The 25,770-nt window shown below is 39.5% G+C and overlaps 2 long non-coding RNA genes across 2 annotated transcripts; both read right to left on the minus strand.

The window, feature by feature from the left end:
• Positions 1 to 12,656: 12,656 nt before the first annotated feature.
• Positions 12,657 to 16,507, minus strand: LOC121920873. The gene is made up of 3 exons (XR_006101785.1): positions 16,463 to 16,507; positions 15,349 to 15,437; positions 12,657 to 12,822 (listed from the first exon to the last, which is right to left on the minus strand). It is a non-coding gene; the product is annotated as an uncharacterized LOC121920873 (long non-coding RNA).
• LOC121920872 lies at positions 16,498 to 20,313 on the minus strand. The gene is made up of 3 exons (XR_006101784.1): positions 20,200 to 20,313; positions 19,908 to 20,031; positions 16,498 to 16,556 (listed from the first exon to the last, which is right to left on the minus strand). It is a non-coding gene; the product is annotated as an uncharacterized LOC121920872 (long non-coding RNA).
• Positions 20,314 to 25,770: the final 5,457 nt, after the last annotated feature.

Consider the following 25,770-nt stretch of genomic DNA (forward strand, 5'->3'; position numbering starts at 1 on the left):
TGAACTGATGCTTTGGTGAACAGCTCTGAACATTGACTCCGGAAAGTTCACCTTCCTATTAAATTAGCAGAGAAATCACATATACATTCTTTAAAAAGGTTCAGCAGTATTTTGGGTACATAGGATTTTGAATCGGCATCAACATCAAGAAATCTTTTCCTGTCTTTTCTTCCTAAGGACTCACCTCCATGATGGGAATATTCATTTATGATGCTTTACACTCCATTTTAAAGAAATGTGTTGTGCATCTTGTATGACTCGAAACTTGTTTTTGGAGCTGACTGCTTTTTCAACCATATTCATCCTTTACAGTAGATTTCTTTATCCTTCATTAACTAAGCTAATCCCTGCAAGTAGAAATGGTCTTGTCAGATTCTATATACTTCTGTTTATTGCAGATGAAAATGTACCTTAAAGATCTCTCTCTCTTTCTCTTCAGAAAACAGAGGGATTCCACTTCTTAGCCTGAAAAATACTTTCAGATCAACAAAGACGTTATTTACAAAATAAGGACATAACCCTTAAACCATCAAATGTTTCCCGGTTCTTAGTTGCAAGATGCTGTCAAGTGAGGAAAACCAGGAACCTGTTCTCTTCCAAATAAAGGGACCTACCTTTTAGGGACTTACCAAAATGTTGGAGATGTTCATTGGAAATGCTTCTCACTTTTCCTTTCTTGAAGGAAAATGAGTTCTATACCGTGTGTTGGATAATTTCCTATTAAATGTGGAGAGAAGTCATAAATATGCTTTTTAAAATGGTTAACCACTATTTTCGGTACATAGGATTTTGAACCTGCCAATCATCAGGGAAAATGAACCAGAAATCTTTCTCCTTTTTCCTCTCTTTCTACGGACTCATCTTTATGATGAACAAATCTATTTATGATGCTTAGCGCTTCTTTTTTCAAGTAATATGTTGTGCATCTTACATTTACTCCATACCTTTTATTAAAAGCTGATTACTTTCTGAATCATGTTTATCCTTCACAGTAGATTGATTTATCCCTTTTAAACTAAAGTAAGCCCTGCAAATAAAAATGGCCTTGTCAATATGTGTATTCTGTTTATTGCAACTGAAAATTTACCTTAGAGATGTATTGTTCTTTCTTCAGAGAACAGAAGGATTCCAATTCTTCTTAACCTGAAAACTTTCTTTCAAATCTACAAAGAGCTCATTTATAAAAAAAGATGGTGTCACCCTTTAACTGTAATAAGTCTTTCCCCGTTCTTAGCTCTAAGCGACTGTCAAGTGAAGGAAAACCAGGAATCTGTTCTCTTCCTAATAAAGGAACCTACCTTTTAGCGACTTACCAAAATGGAGATGTTTCTTGGTAACACGTTTCACTTTTCCATTCTTGAAGGAAGATGAGCTCTTTACCTTGTGACACATATTTTGGTGCATGTCTTGAACTTCCATCCTTTTCCTACTCAAATGTTATTTAGAGAGCCAGAGAAAACAGAGCATATAGAACTAGAAATACTGCAATGTGCACCACTTCTGCTGGATTGTTGTGTTTAAGTCTCTCCAAAGCATAAAACCGTTGGTTCAAGAGCTACGTCTTTTAAATCTCACCTCACTGCTTTGGTGTAATATTGTGCATTTTAAATGAAAAACAGCTTTTTTCAACTGATACTCTTTAAATCATTTGGCTTCTGTTCTTCAACCTATGTTCATGTACCATCCATTGAACTTTCCTGTTGCAATTCTTCCAAGGTTAGATAAATAACAATGAAAAATATAAAGACTGTCTCTGTGTAGATGAGATCTTTAAATATTATTAAAACACTAAAAGTTCTCATACCTTCCTTTTACTCACCTATTCCCTGTTGTAGTTATTGCAGCTCACTTCCATAGAGTTTGCTTTTGGAGGTCAATAGTTACCTACTCCGTTCCTCTCCTGGTTGAGCTGTGAATATTTGCTATATCCATGGCTGGAGAGACATACAAAAATAGCATTTATTTTGTGTCTTATATACCAGGTTGTAAACTCTTTCCTGTTTATTAAATGAAGAGCATCCATGCCTGGTGATAGCATTTTAGATAAGGAATTGACTTTTTAAAAACAGAAACAATTACCTTCTCAGAGAGAAAGACGTCACTTAAATTATCAAAACCATTTCAGCCAGGAGCCGGAAAAAGTGACCATGTACCTGTTTTCCTTAGCAATCCATACGCCATAAAGACCTTTCTCCAGGTTTCTGAAGTTTATCTATGTTTCTCATTCTCCTCTTTGGGAACTCTCTTTAAAAAGGTTTAACCAGTATTTTGGATACATAGGATTTTGAACCTGCCGATCATCAAGGAAAATTAATCAGGAACCTTTTTCCTTTTCCCTTCCTTCCTACAGACTCACCTCCATGATGGGAATATTCACTTATGGTGCTTTGCAATCCTTTTTTTGAAGAAATATGTTGTGTATCTTACACTGTTCCAGATTATTTATTAGGAGCCCATTGCTTTCTTAATCAGGTTTATACTTTGCAGTAGATTTCTTTATCCTTTTTAAACTAAGCCAATCCCTGCAAGTAAAAATGATCTGGTCAAAATCTGTGTTCTTCTAAGATTATTGCAGATGAAAATTTACCTTAAAGATCTCTCTCTCTCTCTCTCTTCATAAAACAGAAGGATTCCACTTCTTCTTAACCTGAAAATTTCCTTTCAGATCCACAAAGAGGTCATTTGTAAAAAGATGGTGTAACCTTTTAACCGTAATAAATATTTCCCAGAGCCAGGCACCAAGTGAAATGTAAAATGAAGGAAAATAAGAGCCTGTTCTCTTCCCAATAAAGGGACCTACCTCTCATAGACTTACCAAAATATTGGAGACACTCCTTGGAAATGCTGTTCACATTTCTCTTTTTGAGGGAAGGTCTGTTTTATACCTCTTTTCGGATCCTTTTCTTAACATTGACAGGAACTTTAATCTCTCTCCTAGTTAAATGTTATTTGGAGAGCCAGGCAAAACAGAGTATATAGAACTACAAATACTACAATGTCTACTACATCTGCTGGATTATTATGTTTAAATCTTTCCAGAGTATATAACTTTTTGTTCTAGAACTATGTCTCTTAAATCTCACCTGACTTCCTTGATATAGTATTGTGTATTTTAAAGGAGCAGAACTTCTTTCCTGATCCAATTTATTCTTCATATCATTTAACCTCTGTCGTTCTGCCAATGTTAATATATGATCCACTGAGCTTTCTTTTGTTTCAGTTCTCCTAATAGTAGATAAATAACATATTAAATGTAGAAAGCGTACCAGTGTAGCTGCGGTTTTTATATTTTGCATTTGTTTTTTTAAACAAGAATAGTTCTCACGTTTGCCTCCTTCTTACATACATATTACTGTAGTTATTCCAGAGCACACATTTAGCTTCAGTTTCATCTAGTTTGACTTTTAGAGTTGGTAAGTACTTACTCAGTTCCTCTCCTGGAGGAGATTCAAATCTGTGCTTTAAAGAGGCCTGGAGAGGCTTACAAAAGCTGCATTGATCTTGTATGTTCTCCTCAAGATTGAAATCTCTTTCCTGCTTAGGTGTTTATTAAATGGAGATCAGTTATGCCAGGTGATAACTTCTTTAGAGAATGGACACAGAAAATTACCTTTCAGAATACAAGAGCTCACAAAAATAGTCAAAACAATTTCAACAGCCAGAAGAAGTGAGTATGAATCTGTTTTCCTTAGCAATGGACACATCATAAAGATCTTCCAGGTTTCTGAATGCAAAGGGATATTGCAGTACCTTTGAGACTAACGGAAAGATAACAGTCGGTACCATGAATATTCGTAGAGTTGAGCCTACCTCTTCAGACACAGGTTGTGAAGTTCATCTCTGGTTATGTTTCTCATTCTCCTCTTTTTGGAACAGCCTTCTGTTCGGTTCCTTGCCTTGCTCTGGGCTTTTTGATACTCACTTGCTTTGCTTAAACTCATTTTATTACCTTGGGTCCCTGTTGAACTTGCAAAGTCACAAAGATTGTCTTAAACTGTTGAACCACTGTAGATATTTTCAGGCCTTGAGATATTGAACAGTTCAGAATTCCACTTTCTTTCTCTCTATAGAACTATTTCTAAGTACTCACTTCCACCTCACATTAACTTATGATATTTTAAATGCTTTTGGGGGGGAGCCTTATACATCTTAGACTGCACTGGACTTTTTGCTCTGAGATTATCGCTTAAAGAAATTGAAGTTGTGAAAAGCCATGGCATTTCCTTTAAAGAAACATTGTCATGCTATCGTCATTTCATTCTTCCATATCAATGACAATTAAAAACATACAGTACCTCAATTTGGAAGGTGTTTCTGCTCCGTCTTATAAAACAGAGGTGTTTGCAGTTCTTTTTAAATCTGAAAATTTCCTTTTAAATCTGCAGAGAGGTCATTTAGAAAATGCTGAAATAAAATGTTAACCATGGAAAAGACTTCCCCATAATTAGGTTGAAGAAGCTATTAAGAAAAGGGTTAACAAGCACCAATAACCTGCTCTTTTTCCAGGACCTGCTCTGTAGGGACTTACCAGAAACTTGATATTCACTGGAAATGCTCTTTCCTTCTAGAATATTTATTTCTTTACTGTGCTTTATATCATATCTTTTAAGACCATGGGAAATTCATTGTTTTTCTAGACAAAGGTTATTTGGAGAGCCAGGTGATCTAAAAGATAGAGTTTGGCAACTCACCTCAGGTGCTGGATCCCTTTGCTCCCATCTCCTTGGGAATCTACAACTGTTCATTCTAGAACTGAACTGCCAGCCTTGCCTTTTGTTCTGCGTATCTGAGAAGGATTATTCCACATTGATTGCATCATTTTGCCTCCATCTTCTGAGAAGTGGAGGCACATTAAAGAACATCACTTTCTAAGCTTTGGCTATTCGTACATCTCAATATCCTTGATTTCAGACAAATAAAAGAAATATATGGAAAGTTCACTTGGCTACATGAAGTTTTGGAGTTTTGATGGGGAAATGGTTGGTTGGGTTGGGTTGCATGTCTCTCCCCCTCCCCTTTTTCTGTGTGTATCTAACACATATGTACACAGTATCTTCTCTTCTCTTATTTTGTGCTGAATCTCCTCCTCCTTTAACAGAAAAGGGCCCCCAAGAAATGCCAAGTGTCTCCCATGAAAGCTCCCTTCCTCCTTCCCCTTGCTTTCTACTAAGCTTGATGCATCACTGAAAGCTTTATGAATGCGCCTCAGCAGAAACATCACCAATTTCATCACAATCACAATGTGCAAATGGCAAAGTGTGGGGGATAGGGAGACCAAGTGGAAGTTATTTATTTATTTTATTTTATTTAATATCCCACCTTTTCCTAATATGGGACTCCAATGGTTTGCAATATATTAAACCAAAACAGCTAAAACAATATACAGGTTGAGTCTACCGTATCTGGAATTCTTAAATAGTCCAAAAACCAAAACCTTTTCATGTATGGCTAAGATAGTGGCATTTTTGCTTTCTAGTGGTTCAGTGTAAACAAACTTTGTTTCATACACAAATTTATTTGTAATACCGTATCAGAGGACCTCTAGGCTACGTGTATAGGATGTATATGAAACATAAATCAATTAATAGTTTTTTGTGGGTTTTTCGGGCTATGTGGTATGTTCTGGACTCATCGCTCCACCTTACATCTCAGGTGGATGCGACAGCAGGAGCACTTGTTATCAGCTTCGGCTGATACGCCAGCTGCGACCCTTCCTGGGCCGGGAGGACCTTGAAACGGTGGTACATGTTCTGGTAACCTCTCGGTTGGATTTCTGTAATGCAATCTACATGGGGCAACCCTTGTACCAAACCCAGAAGCTTCAATTAGTGCAGAATATGACAGCTAGGTTAGTCACTGGATGCCCCAGGACTAGCCACATAACACCCATTCTACAAGATCTTCATTGGCTGCCCATCCGCTTCCGGGCCCAACACAAGGTATTGGTTATTACCTATAAAGCCCTAAATGGCTTGGGCCCAGGGTACTTGGAGGACCTCCTCTCCCCATATAATCCACCCTGCACTCCCAGATCGGCCGGGAAGCAATTGTTGAGGGTTCCTAATACGAAGTACATCTCGACTGCACAGAGGGCATTTTCCATCTCGGCCCCGCCGTTTTGGAACTCTCTTCCCGGCGAGCTCCGCTCGGCTACCTCCCTTGACCTGTTTAGGAAGAAGCTGAAGACCTACCTCTTCCAACAGGCTTTCTCCCATGCGTTGTGGCATCTGTTTTCCCCCCATTACACTGGCACCTTTAAGCTAGTTTCTGTGGTGGTTTTTAATGTTTGCATTTTTTTTATCGTGTTTTTACATCGTGTTTTAAATTTGGTGTAGTTTTGTGTGTTTTTATGATGTGGATACTGTTGTAAATTGTACATTGTTTTGTGCTCTTGTTGTAACCCTCTTTGATCTCTTTTGGAAAAGCGGGCTATAAAATAAAATAAACAGTATTCTAGAAGACCCATTGACTATGCCTCTGTCCCAACCAGTTAAAAGCTGAAGGCCTGTTTAAATAAAAAGGGTTGCTCTGGCAGCAGAAAGAGAGCAGAGAGGGTCCAAAAGAGGAGCCCTTGGAAGGGAGCTCCATAGCTTAGGAGCAGCCATCAAGAAAGCTCCTTGTTGACCAACCATGGAATAATGAGACCAGACACAACATTTGTGGTTAAACAAGGGCCATCTTTATTGATTTAAAACTTGATTAAATGTTTGAGACCTGAGGTCTGATAAATGAAAGGAGGAAGAACCTGGCACAGGTTTAGCTGGGGCCACAGCTGTCAACCTGTGAGACCTCCCCAGCCACCCTTGGTTGAAACACCAGACCCCAAGGGCAATCCAAAGAGACCGGTTGCCATCTCGGACAATAATTTTTGGAAGGCCAACCCTGGGGGCCTCCTCCCAAGCCCCACAACTTTATAAGAGAGAGTAAGGCGCGTTACAGACTGCCCAGAAGTGCTTGCTGGCGATTGGTTGCTGTGGAGGGAAAGGGAGGTACTTTCGCCTCTGAAAGGCCGCTCTAGGGGGCGGATAGTCCCTCTCTATGGTTGCCTCGGTCCTCCAGGGCGACCGATTGGTTTGGCTGCTCTGGGGGTGGGGCGACTCCCTTCCCAGCAACCCCCTGGGCATGGCCTATTTAGGCCCAGTTGCCCAGTGCACGGTGCCATTTGCTGCTTGGCTCTCCCATCCGCCCTCCGCCAGGGTGTTGGTGTTTGTCACAACTTTGGGGCGGCAGCAGAGGGTCTGGATCTGGTGGTCATGGTCTATATGGTTGCATAGCACTGTATCGGGAGTCCCTATGGGACACGGGAGCGATGAGGACATGCGTTGTGGCCATTGTGGGGGCCATAACGTGACACCGCTTCCCAGTGACAAGGGGATTTAATTTGAATGCAATCACTAGGTTGCATGGATATGAGAGGGCGTTCCATCAGCCCCTAGCTCATCCCGATATCTTGCTGATATATGACTGGCCAGTATCTTACAACAGCGGGTTGTACGATGATCCAGACCTCATGCTTTTGGCCAACCCTACCTTTTGGCTGCTGATATTGCGTGAATAAAGTTGTGGCCTTTCCTCCACATATGGCTCATGTCTTATTGTGGCGCCGCCCTCCCAGGCAACAGCTCAGTTTCCTGTGGAGTTTCTTAGAAATTGTGCACAAAACAAAGGCTATTTTATCCTGGGGTAATGGCTCTTTACCCCAGGGTCAAATCAGATCAGATCCTATTGATCTGTATCTGTACTGGTGAAATCAGGCCCAATCCCACCACGGTGATTTTGGCATGTGTCATTTAAACTAAATGATGCCAGACCAGGGAGAAGCCAGGCCATTTGACCTGTGCGGACAACCCCTTTGTTAAACTTTAAAAGGCATAGCTGACTGATGCTGGAGGGCAGACACTGGGTTTGGGGGGGGGGGGCTAGGGGAGCGTATTAGACCCCTCAGGAAACTACTTAGTCTAGCTCAACCCTCTTCAAAAAGCAAATTTTTTATTTGCTCCCAACTCCTGCCCCCTACTCTAAGAGAACAGTGACAGGATAGAAGCAGAGTGCAATAAATTGTCAAAACTAAGTAGCCAACAACAACTTTTAAAAATGGTTTTAACTTTTACAAAAACAACTAACTTTACAAATGCCAACCCCTCAGAGCCGAGAGTTACCCAACTGAAATTAGGATGGGTTAATCTTTCCTTTAAGATTTATTATGGCAGTATCCAGGCCAGCGGATACGGTGCCCCCGTCACGTGCTAGGGGTTGGCCGAGGACGCAGCATCCATACCGGCCTCACCCCTAGCACGTGACGGGGGCATCAAAATGGCGGTGCCCTGTACACACTGGCGCCGCCATTTTGACGTAACGGCCGTGTCGCATCCGAGTGGCCTCTTTCTCTCTCTCCCCACCACTATTGGGGTGTCCTTGGGGCATGAAGCCCCAAGACACCCCTTTCCAGGCCACGGGAAAGCGGTGTTTTGCCGCTTCCCTGAGGCCTGAAAAAGCAGCGGATTGGGGTCTCCGGGGCTGCCGCTGTGGCAGCTCAGGCCCTGATCCATCGGGGAAAGGGGCAGGTGCAAGCTGCCCCAAAGGGGTGGTCTGTAGGTCTGTATCCTGCCAATGTTTCCAAATTTCACATGTAGGTGTCCTTTAAAACAAAGAACCTACTATGCAAATGGTAATTCAGCAGTCCTTCAGATTGCACACAGCTCCAAATTTGAGTTGTTGGGGATTTTTTAGGATATGATTTGAATTTTGTGACACATGCCTTTTGTCTATTTTCAGCATCAATCTACAGACTTTTTAAAAAAAGTATGAAAAAGTTCATTTTAATTATGTATAGCTTTCTTTCACATACTTACTTTACATAAAATTTCCAAAATATATTCATTTCATGTGCAAATTTATCACGTGTATTACCATATATACGTGTTAAAATACACAACTTTTATGTATACAGTTTTATGCAATGTTTGAGCTGAGAATTATATCACAAAATTTAGAGAATTTATTCCAAATTTGGAGGTATGTGCAATCCAAAGAATTACTGTTCCAAGCTGCATACCAGTTTGGCAAATGTTCATTAGTTTAACTTGCTTAAAATATGGACTAAACAAAATGCTTCCCCTCCTACCTCTAAAAAAAAACCAATCAGATACATCTCTCAAGAGCACGTGCTAAAATATTGTTAGAAACCGTCACAAACTGTATTTGATAGACCTTTTATGCACACCCATTTTTTTTTTTTTTGAGAGAGAGAGAGATTTGAGTCTTTGGTACACAAGCCTGTATTTCCTAGAGCTTTCTGAGGAAAGGGAATAACTCATCAAGTCTATCATCTTATGAACACTTAGTGGGGATGGAGAAAAGGTTTATTTATTTCAATGTAGATCAGAAAGACCCCACCTGTAGCTGCTTTCAGTTGTATGACAGCTCTTCTTTTTATTTTTAACTATCAATAATTTCAACAACTCATTAAAGGTAACTGAAACAAATCGGTCCCTAAAGTTAAATGAAATAGTCAGGCATTGTTTATATTGAAGTTATGTTCATTACAAAGGACTCCAGAAGAGTATCACAGTAGGATAGCATGAAATTGCCAGTTAATCGTCCAAGGTGTCATCTTCCCTGGTGCCAAAACTTCCAACCGTATGTTTATGTGAGAAGAGAGTGGAGAGAGTGGTCTTATCTGCTGTGGGCAGCGTTAATAAAGTCAATAAATGGGAACCATTTATGGCTGCTCTGCTGCTGCTCAGAGAGGATGAAGGAGGAGCAACCGTAAAACCAATAGTCCATTTACTACCCTTGGAATGGACATAGGTGTGACCTATAAATTGCGTTCAATCAATAAATGTATCCTTTGTCATTTTTTCCTGCAACAAGCTGAGAGATTTATTTCACTGATATGGCTGGCTCCAGAATGCCACCCCAGCCCTAATTCAACAGTTATTTAGTTGCAGAAAGAAGCCTATTCAGCATTCATCTACTTGAAAAAACATTGAGCACAATTGCTAAATTAAGATTTCTAATAAAATTCAACTCTTTGTTATGGGAATATAGTAATTTATGTGGAAATGGCAAGTTAATCCCTTCTGTACTGAAAATGTATACACAAAAGAGGGGGTGGATAATTAATTTCTATTCGATTGCTTTCATACTACCATATTGTATGCCATCTTTAGAAGAATATTATCCACTAGCAACTCATGTGAGCTTTCCTTGCCTTTTTTCCTTTTTTTTCACTTTTCCACTTTCTTTTAAAAGTAGCCTTTCTTAACAAGCTATTGAAATTGGAGCATGGCATCAGTTACTTCTCATGCCATTTATGCAAGTAGAAGGATGTTGTTATTAAAAATACAATAAAGGTGATTTTCAATTTGAAATTTCAATTCAGACGTGGCATTCATGAACCTGACTTTGATTAATTCAATATAATTTTATTGCCCATAGCTAGTTAAATTGAAGTTAAACTACCTGCCAGAAAAATCTTATTATTCTTCTGCTCTCGACTTTTCATCTGCTAATTCAGAATTTATTGCTGACTAAAAATTGTCAGTCCCAGTGAAAGATAGGATGCCTAGGAACCACTTTTATTCCCTGCTCTCTACCTGAATCTCCACAGCCCCTACAGAACTGTTCTCCTGATGTTATTGTTCTGCATTTTCTATCAGCCCTTGTCAGTATAAACAGTGGTGGGAGATCATGGGCACTATGGTTTGAAAGACAGTGGGCCCAAACAGACAGGCCAAAATAAATTTGCTCTGGGTCACTTTGGAGATATGCTGTTTAGATGCTGCATGCGTCCTAAGAGGCCAGAAGCCATGCTAAAGCCATGCTCCAGTCCTAAGGACTGGAGCAAAGCTTTGGCGCAGCTTCTGGACTTTTAAGATGCATGTGTCATTTAAACAGCATACCTCCAATGTGACCCGAAGCAGCTTTATTTTGGCCTTTCTGTTCAGGCCCAGTATCTCTCTATATGAGCCTGCCTGAGGTTTATTCAGGGGAGGGTTTTCTATCAGTCCCATCACCACCAGAGAACATTTAGTGAGGACATGGAAGAGAGCCTTTTTGGTGGCTGCACCTAGGCTGTGGCACTCTTTCTCAAGAGAAGTGTGAAATGGCTCCCCCTCTGTGCAAGGAGAATGGTGGGATACTAACTAACTAAGTAAATAAATACTTCTAGATAATAATAATTGATTAAAACAAAAAATTATTTGTATAAGGCACAATGACCAATGCAAAATGTTAAAGATCAACAACCATACATTTTACTGGACTACACCTTATTAATTTTTAAACAGGGATAGGGAAAACCTTAGCATTGTCACAACACAGTCAGCCAAGTAATATTAACATTGATTTCAAAATTAGCTGTATGCCTAAACCTTACACAAAGTACTTTTAATAGCGCAATGAACTTAAAACGATGAAGCACAAAATGATCACTCTTATGATGGCGGACTACTCTGTAAATTGTGCTCCATTATTAAAGTGACCAAAGGAGCCCAAACTGTGGCATATGTATCTTTTAAAATTTCCCCTTTAACCATTATACTTCTACAGGTCAATTTTTCTGAAAGGGCAATTCCTCATACATAGACTAAGTAATGTCAGAGTCAAAGATCTTCAAATGTTTTCCACATCCTTGTAATTTGTAACTTCACTCCAACAATAAAGCAATTAGATTTTTATGCAGAGCATTTGTGTTATCCTCTTTGAAAATAGAGAACAATATTGAAACTCCTCTAGGATTTAACTCTTGATTCATTATATTCCTCCAAAAATCAATTATCTTATTCCAAAACCCTACCCCCTTTGGGTACTGCAACTACATACGATCTATTGTTCAAACAGTTCCAAAAACCCATCAACAAAACTGTGAGATTTTATTACTTATTTTATGGAGTTTAAACTGGGGTCAAGTGCTACCTATGAATTGCCTTTAAAGTACTTTCCTTATTTTCTTTTTCTTTTTAATTGGTTTTAATAATTCTAATACAAAAATAAAAAAAACTACACATATACATATATACTTACATCCCCCCCTTAAAATCCACCCCTACTAACAACACTTAACTAAAGTACTTTCCCTGGAAGAGTCTGGTATTGATTTATATTTTATTCTACTGTGCCTCTGAAGGAGATAGTTTAAGATCTGTTTCCCATAAAATCCTTGACCTTTACACTCTTCTATTTGGTTCTGCAATTGTATCTTTATATAAATTGGATACCAGTTCTTTAACGATTACTAATTCAAACCTAGTCAATGTCTTTGGAGCACCAAAATATGTGTGTGTGTGTGTGTGTGTGTGTGTGTGCACATGCGCACGTGCACGTTTTTGTCTTTTCTAATGAGTCATGCCTTCTCATCATGTGTCAAAAACATGACAGCCTCCGTTTAATCATCTTGGCTTTCAGGGAGAATTCAGGCTTGATCAGTTCAAGGACCCATTTGTTTTTCTTTTTGGTTGTCCATAGTATCCTCAGCATTCTTCTCCAGCATCTCAAATGAACTGGTTTTCTTCTTATCTGCTTTCTTCACTGTCCAGCTCTCTTATTCATGCATAGGGATGGGGAATACAATGGATTGTATGACTCTAACTTTAGCGCTCAGTTTTATATCTTTACTCTTTAGAATCTTGTCTAGTTCTTTGATTGCCACCCTTCCCATTCCTAGTCTTCTTATTTCTGGACCGTGGTTTCCATTCTGATCAATCTTTGATCCAAGGTATGGGAAATCTTTTAACTATTTTGATTTCCTCATTATGTAGATTGAATTTATGTAGATTTGCTGATCTGTTGTAGTTAAGTGCCTTCAAGAGGATGCAAAATCTGTTGGAGGAGTGACATTATACATTATCTTATGCCTTCACAATTCACTTTCACAGTCACTGCACAATAACAAAAAGTCCCCCCAAAATCTACCTTTCCAGCAGCCCAGCCACCCACCACAGCCATTTCCATGGTGTCAGAGAGCAGGAGGGTTTGGTGGCGATGCATTCAGCTTTCTTCCTATAGCTAGGTGTAATACAACAGGCATTTGCAGAGACCTTCCTGCAGACTGCTGTGGCACTGTATCCAACTGCAGGGAGAAAGTTGGATGTGTCTCCACTTATTTCCCACTTTTCAATATGGAAATGGCTGTGTTATGGTGTAGAGAGGTGCTCTGGTGAAAAGTAGGTTTTGTGGATAGCATTGTGTGATGTGGCTATAGATACACAGTTGTGTGATGCACAAATCTCATTATATCCAATGGTGCTCAAGCATATGTGCTTTTTGCCTTACACCGGGGGGGGGGGGGGGGGGGTGCGGAATGGATCCCTGCTTAAGGCAAAGGCCCACTGTATGTCATTCAAAGGGGGGAGAGTTTTAATAAATTAGAAATACACACAGACACACACACACAAATTTTGAGACAGCATTCTCAGCTTGAAATCCCTCTCACTCACTTTGGGAACCCTAGACGGGTGACCACACCTTGAGATCTGGGAATGCAAACAGGGGAAGCTAGTCTTCCAGGTATCCTGGTCCCAGCTTGTTTAAGGCTTTGTATAGCAAAACTAACACCCTCAATTGAGATTTGAAGCAATTTGGAAGCCAGTACCATTGGTGCAAGACTGGAAATATATGGTCTCTAAAGCACACACCCAAGACATTCCTTATGTTAGAGTCTTGTTTCAAAGAAAACTGAGATAATGTTTGTGACATTCTTTAATATTCTAAAATCCCTAATCCCAATTCTGTTTAGGCCTAATTCTTGACCCATCAAGCAATATATTGTTATGCTGCACTGGACAGCACAATCCAACTGATCCCATGTCTAGTTCTTGCTCTTTAGTAATAAAATCACATCAGCCATCAAAGAGATTATGATAACTGATGGTTCCAGAGCAAGAGATGGAACAGAGTGATGGTTCCATTACTGTTTTGTTGCTGTTACTGATTGAGATGGCATTCAATAAATAATGAGAAGTAACCTTTCATTAACAGCAGTAGCATAGAATTATTAATGCAAATGTGTGTTTATTTTCTAATGACTAATTGTCCAGGAACCCCTCTCTTTTCCTTCCCTCCTCCCTCAGTATTCCCGAAAATGTTAATGGTTTGCATTGGAAGATAATTAATGCAGCAGGCATTAATTTCATTCCCTCTTAGAGATTTTGGCTGGCCATTTGAATTGCATGATAGTTATATCCTCCTGAAAGGGCCAGCTATGATGAGTCTTACTCCATAAAATCATGAACTACATTTCACATTTGCAAAGGACGTTTTGAAAGAAAGTCATCATTATTTATCAGAGACCATAATTGAGTTCTATACTTTATCCCTTTATTTTTTTCTCCCTAAAGTGTCATTCTGTAGATTCTCACTTCATTCAATACCATATTCTAAAGAAGCTATTTGCATTTCAATTAAAGTCTATCTTGCTGCTGAGAATAGTATGTTTTCCCCTATACATTAGGGACATTATGCTGATATTTGGATGGTGAATTTTGGGGATTTCAAAAATATCTCCAATTAAGGTGCATAATGGAAATGTTGTCATTGCTGTTGTTGTTTTAAACCAGTTTCATTAAGGGTTATGATAGAGTCATGTGGGATTGTTAGAGCAGAGGAAGAATTCGTATTGTTGTACAAACCTGAGTAACTCAGAAATTAAAATGGTGTTTAGTTCTAGTTCTTATTTCATATAGTATACTGAGAGATCCAGAGCTTGGAAATTATGTATTGCAAGTAATGTACCTTATGTGTAATGCTCTTAAATTGTTTAAGAGAGTATCCATAAAACAAATTCTGACACTTTGGTACCATTTTAAGTGCTATAGCTCCATTGTATGGAATCTAGGAATTGTAGTTTGCTAGCTTGATAGAACTGTAGTTTGGTGGGGACTTGGAATTCTCTAAGTGTTGGGGATTTAAAATTCTCTAACTGCCATAGCTAAGGAAAGTATCCCAAGCATTCACCAATTATAAAACCAGGATTTCATAGAATATAGCCTTGGCTATTAAAGTGGTATCAAACTGCTGTAATTCTTCTGTGTGGATACACTCTAAATTTCATATAGTTTTATTCTTATTCTTGTACAATTTATTTTACAAGGAAAAATGGTTAGTTGAAAGCATCCTCCCCCCACGCACTAAAATTCCAGTCTGAAAGAGGGCCTTTAGTGATGCTTTAGAGCTATTTTTGGCCATTTTGTATATCTGAGCGTTTTTAAAATAAATAAACGAAGGACCAAAAAGTAGCTCTTTAGTAAGTGGCATGACATGTGGCTTTTCCTTTAAAAAAAGAACATAATAACATGCAAAAAATAGTGAACAACCTTTTAAAAAGTAATATTGAAAATTGTAAATTACCTGAAGAAGAAAGGAGAGAAGTTGGTAATTTGATATTCTTCATATGATGTATCACAAATGATGATAAAGAAACAAGAGTACGCTGTTACCTTTTGATGGGAAATAATAATAATAATTATATATATTCAAAAATTATTTTAGAATAGTGTCAATATCTATATAGGTCTGTTTAGTTAGAATGATAACGTTTTTGCTTTTTGTGATCATTCAATCTAGTCATTATTCAAATTAATAATTCTATTTCAATTGCCCTCGGGTACGAAGTTCAGGAAGTCACTTTTGTGTTTTGTTTGTAGAAATTTGGCTTTGATGTTTGTGTTGTGTCTGTTTGTGTATTTTGTGTATTTTATACATTTAATAAACTTTATTTTAAAAAAGTAATATTTCAAACTGTGGAACCCGAACCATCATAGATCTGTGATTTCCATATAAATATAGATATAAAATAAGTAATGGAACATAGTCACTGTTCTACAGGTCCCTATCTCCCTGAGTTTTACCCAGATGCCATTCAGACGTATGGTAAAGCCTTCTCATTACTATTATTTAGACTGGTTTCTACATCTATAGCTTGTTATATTCCCCACTCCCCCATAACCTCTGGACATAGTAAGTTAAAAACAAGCATTTCCCAATCCTTCTCCTTTTCCTGGAATTAGTTTCTTTCTTTCTTTTTTCTTCCCTGAAGCATATGTTATAAACTCAAAATACTGACTTTTGAATAGTCCCCCAGAAACCAGAAGAACAACTTCAGACTAAGTGGTCTGAGGCATAAATGTTTAAGCATGTTTGGCTTTTAGACTTCTGGGTATGTTTCAGCCACCTATTTTCCCTTAGAAAATAAATTCTGCAAGAACGAAAGTGAATGCATGAAACAGACATAGATTTAGGGGCAAAATAATGCTTGTATGTCTACCAATGCTAATCCAAATTGCTGGAAGAGTTGTGATGGTAGGGGAACCTTTGTACATATGTGGATGGATGTGCGAATACTGGACAGAAATTTTGCAGCTAATCTCCAAGATCACTAAACAAAGCTTACAATCATCACCACTCCTGCTCCTGTTCTCTCTTTTTCATGGATGAAAACAGCCCTGAAACACAAAGAACTTACTGGTTTCCTATTTGCTGTTGCCAGGCTTGATATAGCTAAGAACTGGAAAACTGGAAAGTTGAACATTGCAGGATGGTGGACTAGACTTTGGGACCTGTGGTTAATGGAGAAAATTGCAGACAGTAACAACAGAGTAAGAGGCTTACAATCTGGATTGACTTTCCACACGATTTGGCATCCACTTATTGAATACATCCAGCAGGACTTGGTTTCTAGACAGCCCAAATCTTATCTAAATTTTTATGGAATGATGTCCCCAGGATCCCTGAACACATCTTTTGCTTATAATTTCCAGGGCATTATTTTTGGTTATGGTTTAATTTCTGCTTTTTCGGTAAAATAACCGCATTTGAGGGTTTATTGTCTTTGACTTTATTTTTATTTGTTGCTGTTTGAGTATACTATTTGTTATCATGTTTTGTTTGTAAATAACATTGTAAAATAAAATTATTAAAAAAATAATGCTCACATTTCATGAAAAAAATGTAGCTTCTTTCTCAAGCCAGTTTCTGAAACTTTTAAAAATTCTTTGCTATTATTTATTTACATATATGACTGTATTATTTAACAGTGTTAAACATTCCAAGATATACATTATATGAAAAAAATGTATAAAAGAAGTAGTGCTGTTTGGTTTGATGGATCTGTCAGTCTACCTTGCCTATTATATATTTCTAACTTATGCATTGTCTGCTATATGAATGGTGAAGAATTTTATTTCCTGCTTTTTTGATAAGAGGCTTTTAAACTATGTAAAAGTCTTCATCAATTATATGATTTTTTTTTAAAAAAATCAAATTTAGGAGAAAATGAAAATGACAGGTACAGCCATCTAACACCAAATAGTAGGAGATTCAGAAAAGGCAAACAGAACTCCCTTACAAAGCACCATAGTAGTTAGTGCATGGAACTTGCTTTTGCAAGATGTAATGATACTTAAATGCCCCCGGCATATCATTGACACTGGGTACCTCATTATTGATATCAGAAGGAGTGACGGTGGCAGTGGCAGGTGGCACAGTGGGATGCATGTGTAGACAGCTGCCTGGCATCACTCCAGAGTGCATTACTCTGCCCCTCAGCATTACGGCGGCACCTTTGATTCAGCCTCTCTTTTCCATGATTTCTTGTTAACCACTTTTGAGTGAACTCCAGCTCATGGCAACCCTATGGATGAAGCAACTTCATGATTCTCTGTCCATCGCTTTGCTTAGGCTCTGTAAACTCATACCCAAGACCTCCTTAATAGTGTCTATCGATCTAGCATGTTGTCTTCCTCTCTTTCTGTTTCCCTCTACCTTTCTGAGCATTATTGTCTTTTTTAATGAGTTATGCCTTCTCACGATGTGTCCAATGTATGACAGCCTCAGTTTGATCATCCTGGCATACAGGGAGATTTCAGGCTTGATCTGTTCAAGGACTCATTTGTTCATCTTTTTGGCTGTCCATAAGGTTCTTTCTTAATCTTCAGTATTGATACCGGGGGGGGGGGGGGGGGTCATGAACACTGCTCTATAACATTTTTGCTTGTTGGAGAGAAGGACAAAATGGTGGCCAGATTGACAATACTAACCTTAGTTCACTACTAGTACAAGAACAGCATTCTTCTACTCACTTGAAGACAGCAGGCTAGGTTTGGAGACACAGGGAAGGCTATGTGTGACATACATAGCTCTGTTATCCAATGTTCTCCCTCCTCTTTCCAGCATCTACTGCCTAACAAAGCTGCTCACTTTGCCCAGTAGCAGGGCCTAAAGAACACTGACAAGGTAAATATAGCAGCAGCAACAATAACACAATGCTTGATTTAAGGGAAAAGATCAAATGATTGTACCACACAATGCTTTGCAACTCCTCAGTTCTATTCAAAGCTAGAAAAAGTCAGTATGTATATTCAGTACAAATGAATTTATAACTATATAAAAATACAGAGGCTGAAAATTGTGTAGGCAACCATTCAAATCAGGAGCATGTTTTCCAGATGTGTATTACTGATAATTATTCTAGATTCATATCTCCAGCCTCATGAATCAATGGGAACATCTACAGTGTAGAAATAATGTAGTTTGACACCACTTTAAGTGCTGTAACTCCATCCTATGAAATTGTGGGATTTGTAATTTCACAAGGTCATTATTCTTCTCTGCCAAAGAGTTCTGATGACTCACAAAACTACAAATTCCAGGATTCTGTAGGATGGAGCCATGGCTTTTAAACTGGCATCAAACTGCATTATTTATACAGTGCAGATGCACCTGATGTCTCCATTCATGGCACTGTCAAAATGGAATATACAGTGTGGGTAATTATAGACCAAAAGCTGTTTGGAATCCTTTTCCAAATCAATTGCCATAGTTTCATATAGTTCATTGCTTCATAGTTTATAGCAAAATGTGTATAAATCAGTCATGCCTGGTTAGATCTACAGGAAGACAATATTGTGTAGGTTGCATTTACTCTGCTATTTCCATACAGCATCTACAGACTGGTGGAATGACACTTTATATGGTTAAATATCACTAATGTGTTATGAAACTGGATGTAATGGAAAACCACTACAATCACCTCAGACTTATTTATATCAAATAAAGATGATGGTAAGACTGCTGCCCCTTGGGAAGCCAACTCATGAACTGCTTTACTGTAGTACTTAGGTCATATTATATCTACTGTGATAATTTTATGTATGTGAAATACCTGATCATCTTTCCACGTTATCCTGAGCTGCTGAAGCTTGAAATATATAGAGCATTCCTTTCACCATCACAATGCCACTGAGTGAAGAAAGCTGATCACTGAAAAAAATATTCTCATAAGTACAGACACTTATGCCATGATGGCCACAAAATACCTTCCCATTTTGCAAGTTTGTTCTTCTGTGAAAGATTGAGACAGACAAGGATTTTTGTCCCTATTTGTAGTCTTTACCCATGAACAGACTATTTGACATACTTAAATTTCTCCCTGTTTACTGTTGGAAAATGCAAGCAATATTAGTGGATATCACAAGTAGAATACAGTAATTATTATTCATGATCATGAGAGAGAACAGCAAACTACAGAATGAAGAATAAGCAATCTCAGAATAAAGGCAGACTAACTGATACAGGAAGAGAGAGTGTGTGGTTAAGATCCAAAAAACAAGAAGTGGCATGGATACATACTGTGCCTAAACTCTAAGACTGCATCTACAGTGCAGAATTAACACAGTTTGACGCTGCTTTAACTGTCATGTCTGAATGCTATGGAATTCTGGGATTTGTAATTTGGGAATTGCAGGATTCCATAGGATTCCATTATCTGCCATGGCATATAAAGTGGTGGCAAACTACATTAATTCTGAAGTGTGGCAGCAGCAATGTTTAGCCTCCTCCATGAGCTAAAAATTAATTTGAGCGAGAGGCAGATTAATCAATCTGCAATGCCAGTGAACAAGTTCACTTACCTTCTATTATCACCACTCCAGGTAATAAACGTTCCTGGGTGTGTTTTCAGTTGGTATTCTTCTAGGGATATTTGAGGCTTGAGCACTTTTGAATTTGCTTAGGAAATGCCCTGACCTTCACCTCCTAGAGTAAAATGAAGGTTGGGATTTAACAATCCAATGTTTTCATATTTCTCCAAATGTGACAATGTAGTATTGGCTCAAACATCATCAGAATGCAGAGAAAAAACATGCATTTTGTAAGAAAAAGATAATTAGAAATACATATTTAAATATCAGTTTTCATGCCAACCCTTCACAAACTGAAAATCAAAGCAGAAAAAGGAGCTGACTAAATCAGGATGTGAAAAAGTGGAATGGTCTGGAAGCAGATTCATTTTCTCCACCCTAAACTCTTATTATAGAAGTGTAAGTTACGAAGTTACGAAGTTCAACAGAGGCAAAAACATGACACAGTACAAACCAGTATTTGAGCCACGTGATATCCCTCCTCCGTTTTGTAAGGCTGAACCTTTGTAGATATACAAAGTAACTGAAATAATAGTTGCTCTATAAGAAGAATGAAGTGATCCTATGCCAAGTTGCAATAGTAATATAACTTATGGTTTATCCATGCTGCAGAATTAAAGTAGTTTGAAACCGTTTTAACTGCCATGATTCTGTGCTACATAACTCTGAGATTTCTAGTTAGCAGAGGCATGGGAGCTCTCTGACAGAGAAAGCTAAATATCTCACAAAACTACAAATCCAGAATTCCATAGCATTAAACCATGGCAGTTAAAGTGGGGTCAAACTGCTTTATTTCTGCAGTGCAGGTGCAACAAAAGTTTCCCTGTTTCTAAACTGGCTAAAAAGAACATAGAAGTTGAATATGCCCATCTCAAAATGATTTTCCTGAAAAATAGACAGTCTGATAAATATATTTTATTGTAATTTATTTACTAGAGACAGCCATTCTGAATATTATGTACATTTCCTACATTTAGATCACTTCATGAGTGTTGCTAAGATGGTCTGGTAATCAACTCTTCTTCTGTCACATTGTCCTGTTAATTATGCTCCTGAAATGCTTAGCAAACTTTATTTTTAAATTGCAGAATACTGCAGGGATTCAATTCATTGATGATTTCATTATGGGAGATCTTCAAAGACCTCAGGAGAACCTATAATCTCACTCCTTTTTTTCTCCCTTGATTAAGGCTTCGGCATTTTAAATTCTGTGCAACTGGACTACATTTACCTATTTCTCATGTGGAATTCCTTGCAGATAAGCTTGGCCTAATTACACTGCCAGTGTTTCCTTTATAAGAAATTAAAAGTTTGGTCTTGGGAGAAAAGAAAGCATGATGTGGGGTAAGAAGAGGGTGAATTTTTAAAAAACACACACAGGAAGCAAGATACAGGTAGACAGAATTATCCACCACATTTTGTTGAATTTCCTTTGTTTATCTGAGCTCACTGATTTTGACTTGCTTGGAGATATTGTATCTATCTCCTTGCCAGAGATCTTGGGCCCGTTACAAACGGGCCTTTTAGTATGGAGTCAGTCCGTACTAGGGTTAGGAAGGTGCGGTGCTTCCGCACCCCCTAACCCTAGTATGGACTGAGTCCGTACAAGATGGCGGCACCCCATCTACATGGAGGCCGCCATGGTGACGTCATGACCGCGCCGCCTCTATACGGGGCGGCGCAGTCGTGACGTCGCTCCACGCCAGGGCGCTTAGTGCGCCCTTTGCGTGGAGCAGGAAGGAGCTCCGTTTCGGAGCTCCTTCCTGGTTTGCGTCACTGGGCGCAGCCTTCACACGGCTGCGCCCAGCTACACAAGGGAGAAAGGGGCCAAGCAGCCTCTTTCTCCTCCTCCCCGCCACCGCGGGGTGTCCTTGGGGCTTGAAGCCCCAAGGACACCTTTTTCCAGGCTGCGTGGAAAGGGCCTTTTGCCACTTCCCCGCAGCCTGAAAAGCGGCAGATTGGGGCCTCAGTGGCTGCTGCTCTAGAGACTGAAGCCCCGATACACCGGGGAAAGGGGCGAGTGCAGCCCGCCCCAAATGGGCGGTCTGTAACCCGCCTAAGATCCCCATTTTGACTGAGTGAGATTTTTTTCCAAATCTTGTGAGTGTGGTTTCCTGAAAGGGTGAGACTTCTGTGAGTCACTGGACTGGGGCTAGCAGCCTAGCCCTTTACAACTGCTGCCAGAGGCCGATGCCTAATGGCATGTGGAATTTCACAGTAAAGGGAGACTTAGGAGCTCATCACATTTTAAAATAAGCTGACTTACCGCTGCTGCGTTGAAGTCTATTTCATGATGCAGTTGGGTATTATCACAGGAAAAATACCTCTTTTGGAGGGGGGAGTTCATAGTTCTGTTTCAGTGCCTCCTTAAGACTTCTGAGTATGGACAATGAGGGATCTGATGCAGTCACCTGCAACAATTGTGGCATGTTTGCCTGTGGATGTATGGCACCAAGTGCAAGTTGGTAACCCTGTTGGAAGAGAGACCAGCAGCTGGAGGCCCGGATAGGTACAATTTGGCTTTTTAGGGAGAAAGAGGTTTTCCTGGACAGAATGGAACAGATTGTCCTGCGTGGGGAACACACACAGGAAGCTTCTGGGGAGGAGGTAACTTCACATACACAGGAGATAGACAGAAAACATCCAGGGGTAGCCGTGTTGGCCATACAGCAAATCCAGTAAAAAATCCACCAAAAGTCATACCTTTATTGGCCAACCAAAATGCACAATATACATGTTGCAAGCTTTTGAAGCTTCACTGGCTTCTTCATTAGACAAGGTGCTACAAACTAAACAGGAAGAAAAAAAAGTAAGTCCTAGTCCAACACTCAAACCACTATACCACATTGACTCTCTTAAAAATTAAAAAGAATATATGGACAGCTGTATACTAGTTTAGAGGAAAGGTCAGCAGCAACAAATGGCTTAAAAGCAACAAATGTGCATCTTTTGTAGCATCTTTGAGACTAAGGACTTTACTGTATGATCCCCATTCTCACAGCAGTAATGTAAGAAGTAATAACACAATAAAATTCAAAAGTGTTTAAAAAGAAATAAATGGATAAAATAAAGAAAGATAATCATGGAGTTTCAGGATAGTGAGGGACAGGGGGAAGAGGGAACACTGACACTGTATGTCTGGCAATCACACAACTGCCTGAGTGACATTTTACCCTTGGGGACTTGAGTGATTGCCAGGTCATTCATGGGTTTCCTGCATGACAGGGGAACAGGGCAGCTTTGGGTAGGAGATGTCATAGTGCAATGAGTATCTCCAAAGCCACATCTTTCTTGGTGTAATTATGGTTTAAAAGCTTTGTGCAGTAATGTCCTAACTGGGAGAAAGAAAGAAGTTGGTTGCACAAGCTTTTATGGGTGTGGTACAAACTGGCGCTTTCCACCGGCCTGGCCACGTACTAGGGTTGTGTGGGGGCAGAGTGACCGCATGCCCTGCAATCCTAGTACGTGGCGGTAGCACAATAATGGTGGTGCCCTGTATACATGGGCACCACCATTGTTACGTAAGTGCTGTGTGGCATCTGCACATTGCCGCACACGCTTACATAATGAGTGTGCCAGTGGTGCACTTGTTATGCCACCCCTGTGGCTTTAAAAGAATCAGCTTTTCACAAGTTCTTTTTCCACTGGAGGGAAGCCGCTTAGTTTGGCAGTTGCTGCTTCCCTCTAGAGGAAAACAGGCACCGGCAGGCTGCTGTTTTTTGGCAGTCTGTACTGTCCCATAGACTGACTTTCTTTTTTTCTCTCTCTCTCTCTCAAAGCTGCTTCAAGATCCCTTTGCATACTTATCCAGACTAATATGGCTATGTTTCTCAGATCAATGATGCTTCCCTTTTCTTTCTTTCCACCATCTTTCCATGTATCTATACATAATTTTGTGTTTGTGTTTGAGTATGTTTTTTTACTGCCCATTAATTTTAAATGTCATTTGGTCTATTAAAAGCCTGAATGAGGGATGAGAGCAAGGAGAAAGACAGATAGCAAGTGAATTGAGGGTAAAGTGTCTGTAGTATGCCACCATTTTCTCCTCCAGGAATGGAGTAAGCGGATCCCGTATCTTTGAAGCCTCTCTCAAAATAAGCATGAGGTCTAGCAAATTTCCCTTTTTTCTTTCTGATGGAGAGAGGGGAGGAAGAAGGGCTCTGCTACCATGGAGATGAAACACTGGAAATTAACAGATTAAGTTAAATGCACCTGGTAGAAAGTTCTATTGCTTTCATTTCCATTACAATTAATCACATCTAGATTTCACTGGATAGAGGCCTATAATAACTTTAAAAAAATGATAACCACCTCCTCAGTCTATTATACATCCTGATTCTTACAAGAAACAACATACTGTTATTAGCAAGTACAATATTACCTATGCCACTGTTACTCAAAGTAGCAGTCCATTGACCAGTGACAATCCCAGAGAAACTGGCTTCCAATCCCCAGGGAGTTTCCAGGAAAAAAAAGAAACAACTGTGGCTAATGGTCACAAATATGGTATGAGCATTAGAAGAATGACACATTAGAAGAAAATAACTGTTGGTTCTCCACATCAGATAGCTTAAAAGGCACTGGTCTTTTACCTCTGAGACAGCTGGAAAGCCCTTCTAGCGACAGGCTACCCTCTAGACATTTTTTTTTTATTTCAACTCTAAGCCATGATCATGTGGGCCAGACATATGAGATATCCACATTTGGAGGGCACTATGAGGAGATGATCTGGTGCGTGAGCTTTCCTAGACTTAAGCGTACTTCCTCAGATGCATGGGAATTGTAGTTTATTGTGGCACCAGACACAAAACTACAGTTTCCAGGATTCCCTTGCACTGAGCCAGGGCAGCTAAAGCAGTCTTGAAGTGGATTATTTCTGTAGTATGGATTGGACCCAACTCAGGCTGCATCTTCGCTCCAGAGACAATCCAGTTTCATACCGTTTTAATGGCCATGACCCAGTGCTATGAAATCCTGGGAATTGTAGTTTGTTGTCACACCAGAGTTTGCTGACAGAGAAGGTTAAATGTCTCACAAAACTAGAATTCCCTGGATTCACTAGCACTGAGCCAGGGCAGTTAAAGGGGTGTCACACTGGATTATTTCTGCAGTGTGGTTGCAGCCTAACGTGTTTCTATTTGGCACAAAACTTTCTGGACCCCCTTCATGTCAAAATAAATATCTTAAAAGTATTAGAAGGACTGAAAGATTCTTTGTTTGGTTCAATGGTAAGTTTGAGAGTTAAAAAAAGTTGCAATTATTTTTTATTCAATTAGGGCTACGTTTATTTGCAAAAGATCCGCCAAACTTGTGACAATACAGGCGGGTGTGCAACCTTCCTCTGTCAGTTCCCCCAGATTTGTTTCCTGATTGTTGCATGAAAAGTCTCTTCCTTGCGCTTTCCAAAAACTTCCTTCCTCAGTTGGGCTCCTTTTGTTCCCTGAAATTATCAGAAACACACACATACACACTGCACTGTCATTACGTTCTTGGTGCACAAAGCCTGTCTATTCATTAGAATGGAAGTATATGAAATAGGAAAAGATAGACAGAGAAAATGAAATACAACCCCCCCCCCCCCCCCAGAACATCTTCCTAGAGAGGTATTCTTTCAGGTGTGCCTTTCTTTGCAGTTTTCCCACTATCTCAGGGCTCCTGTGTCCCAAATCCCAGGGAATGTGGAGGGACCACTGTCTGTGAAATAGGAAAAGGCAGAAAGAGGAGAGGAGAGCTGCATTGGGAGGAAAGCCAGGGCTCCGTAGGGACTTGAACCCCATCCTGGGAACCAGGAGTGCCAACCACCAGCGCCTTTTGCTTTTTTCTGGCAATGCAACAAGGGAAAAAGCAAAACCTC

This window comes from Sceloporus undulatus, chromosome 2 (genome assembly GCF_019175285.1).
Source record: "Sceloporus undulatus isolate JIND9_A2432 ecotype Alabama chromosome 2, SceUnd_v1.1, whole genome shotgun sequence".
Lineage (NCBI taxonomy): Eukaryota > Metazoa > Chordata > Lepidosauria > Squamata > Phrynosomatidae > Sceloporus > Sceloporus undulatus.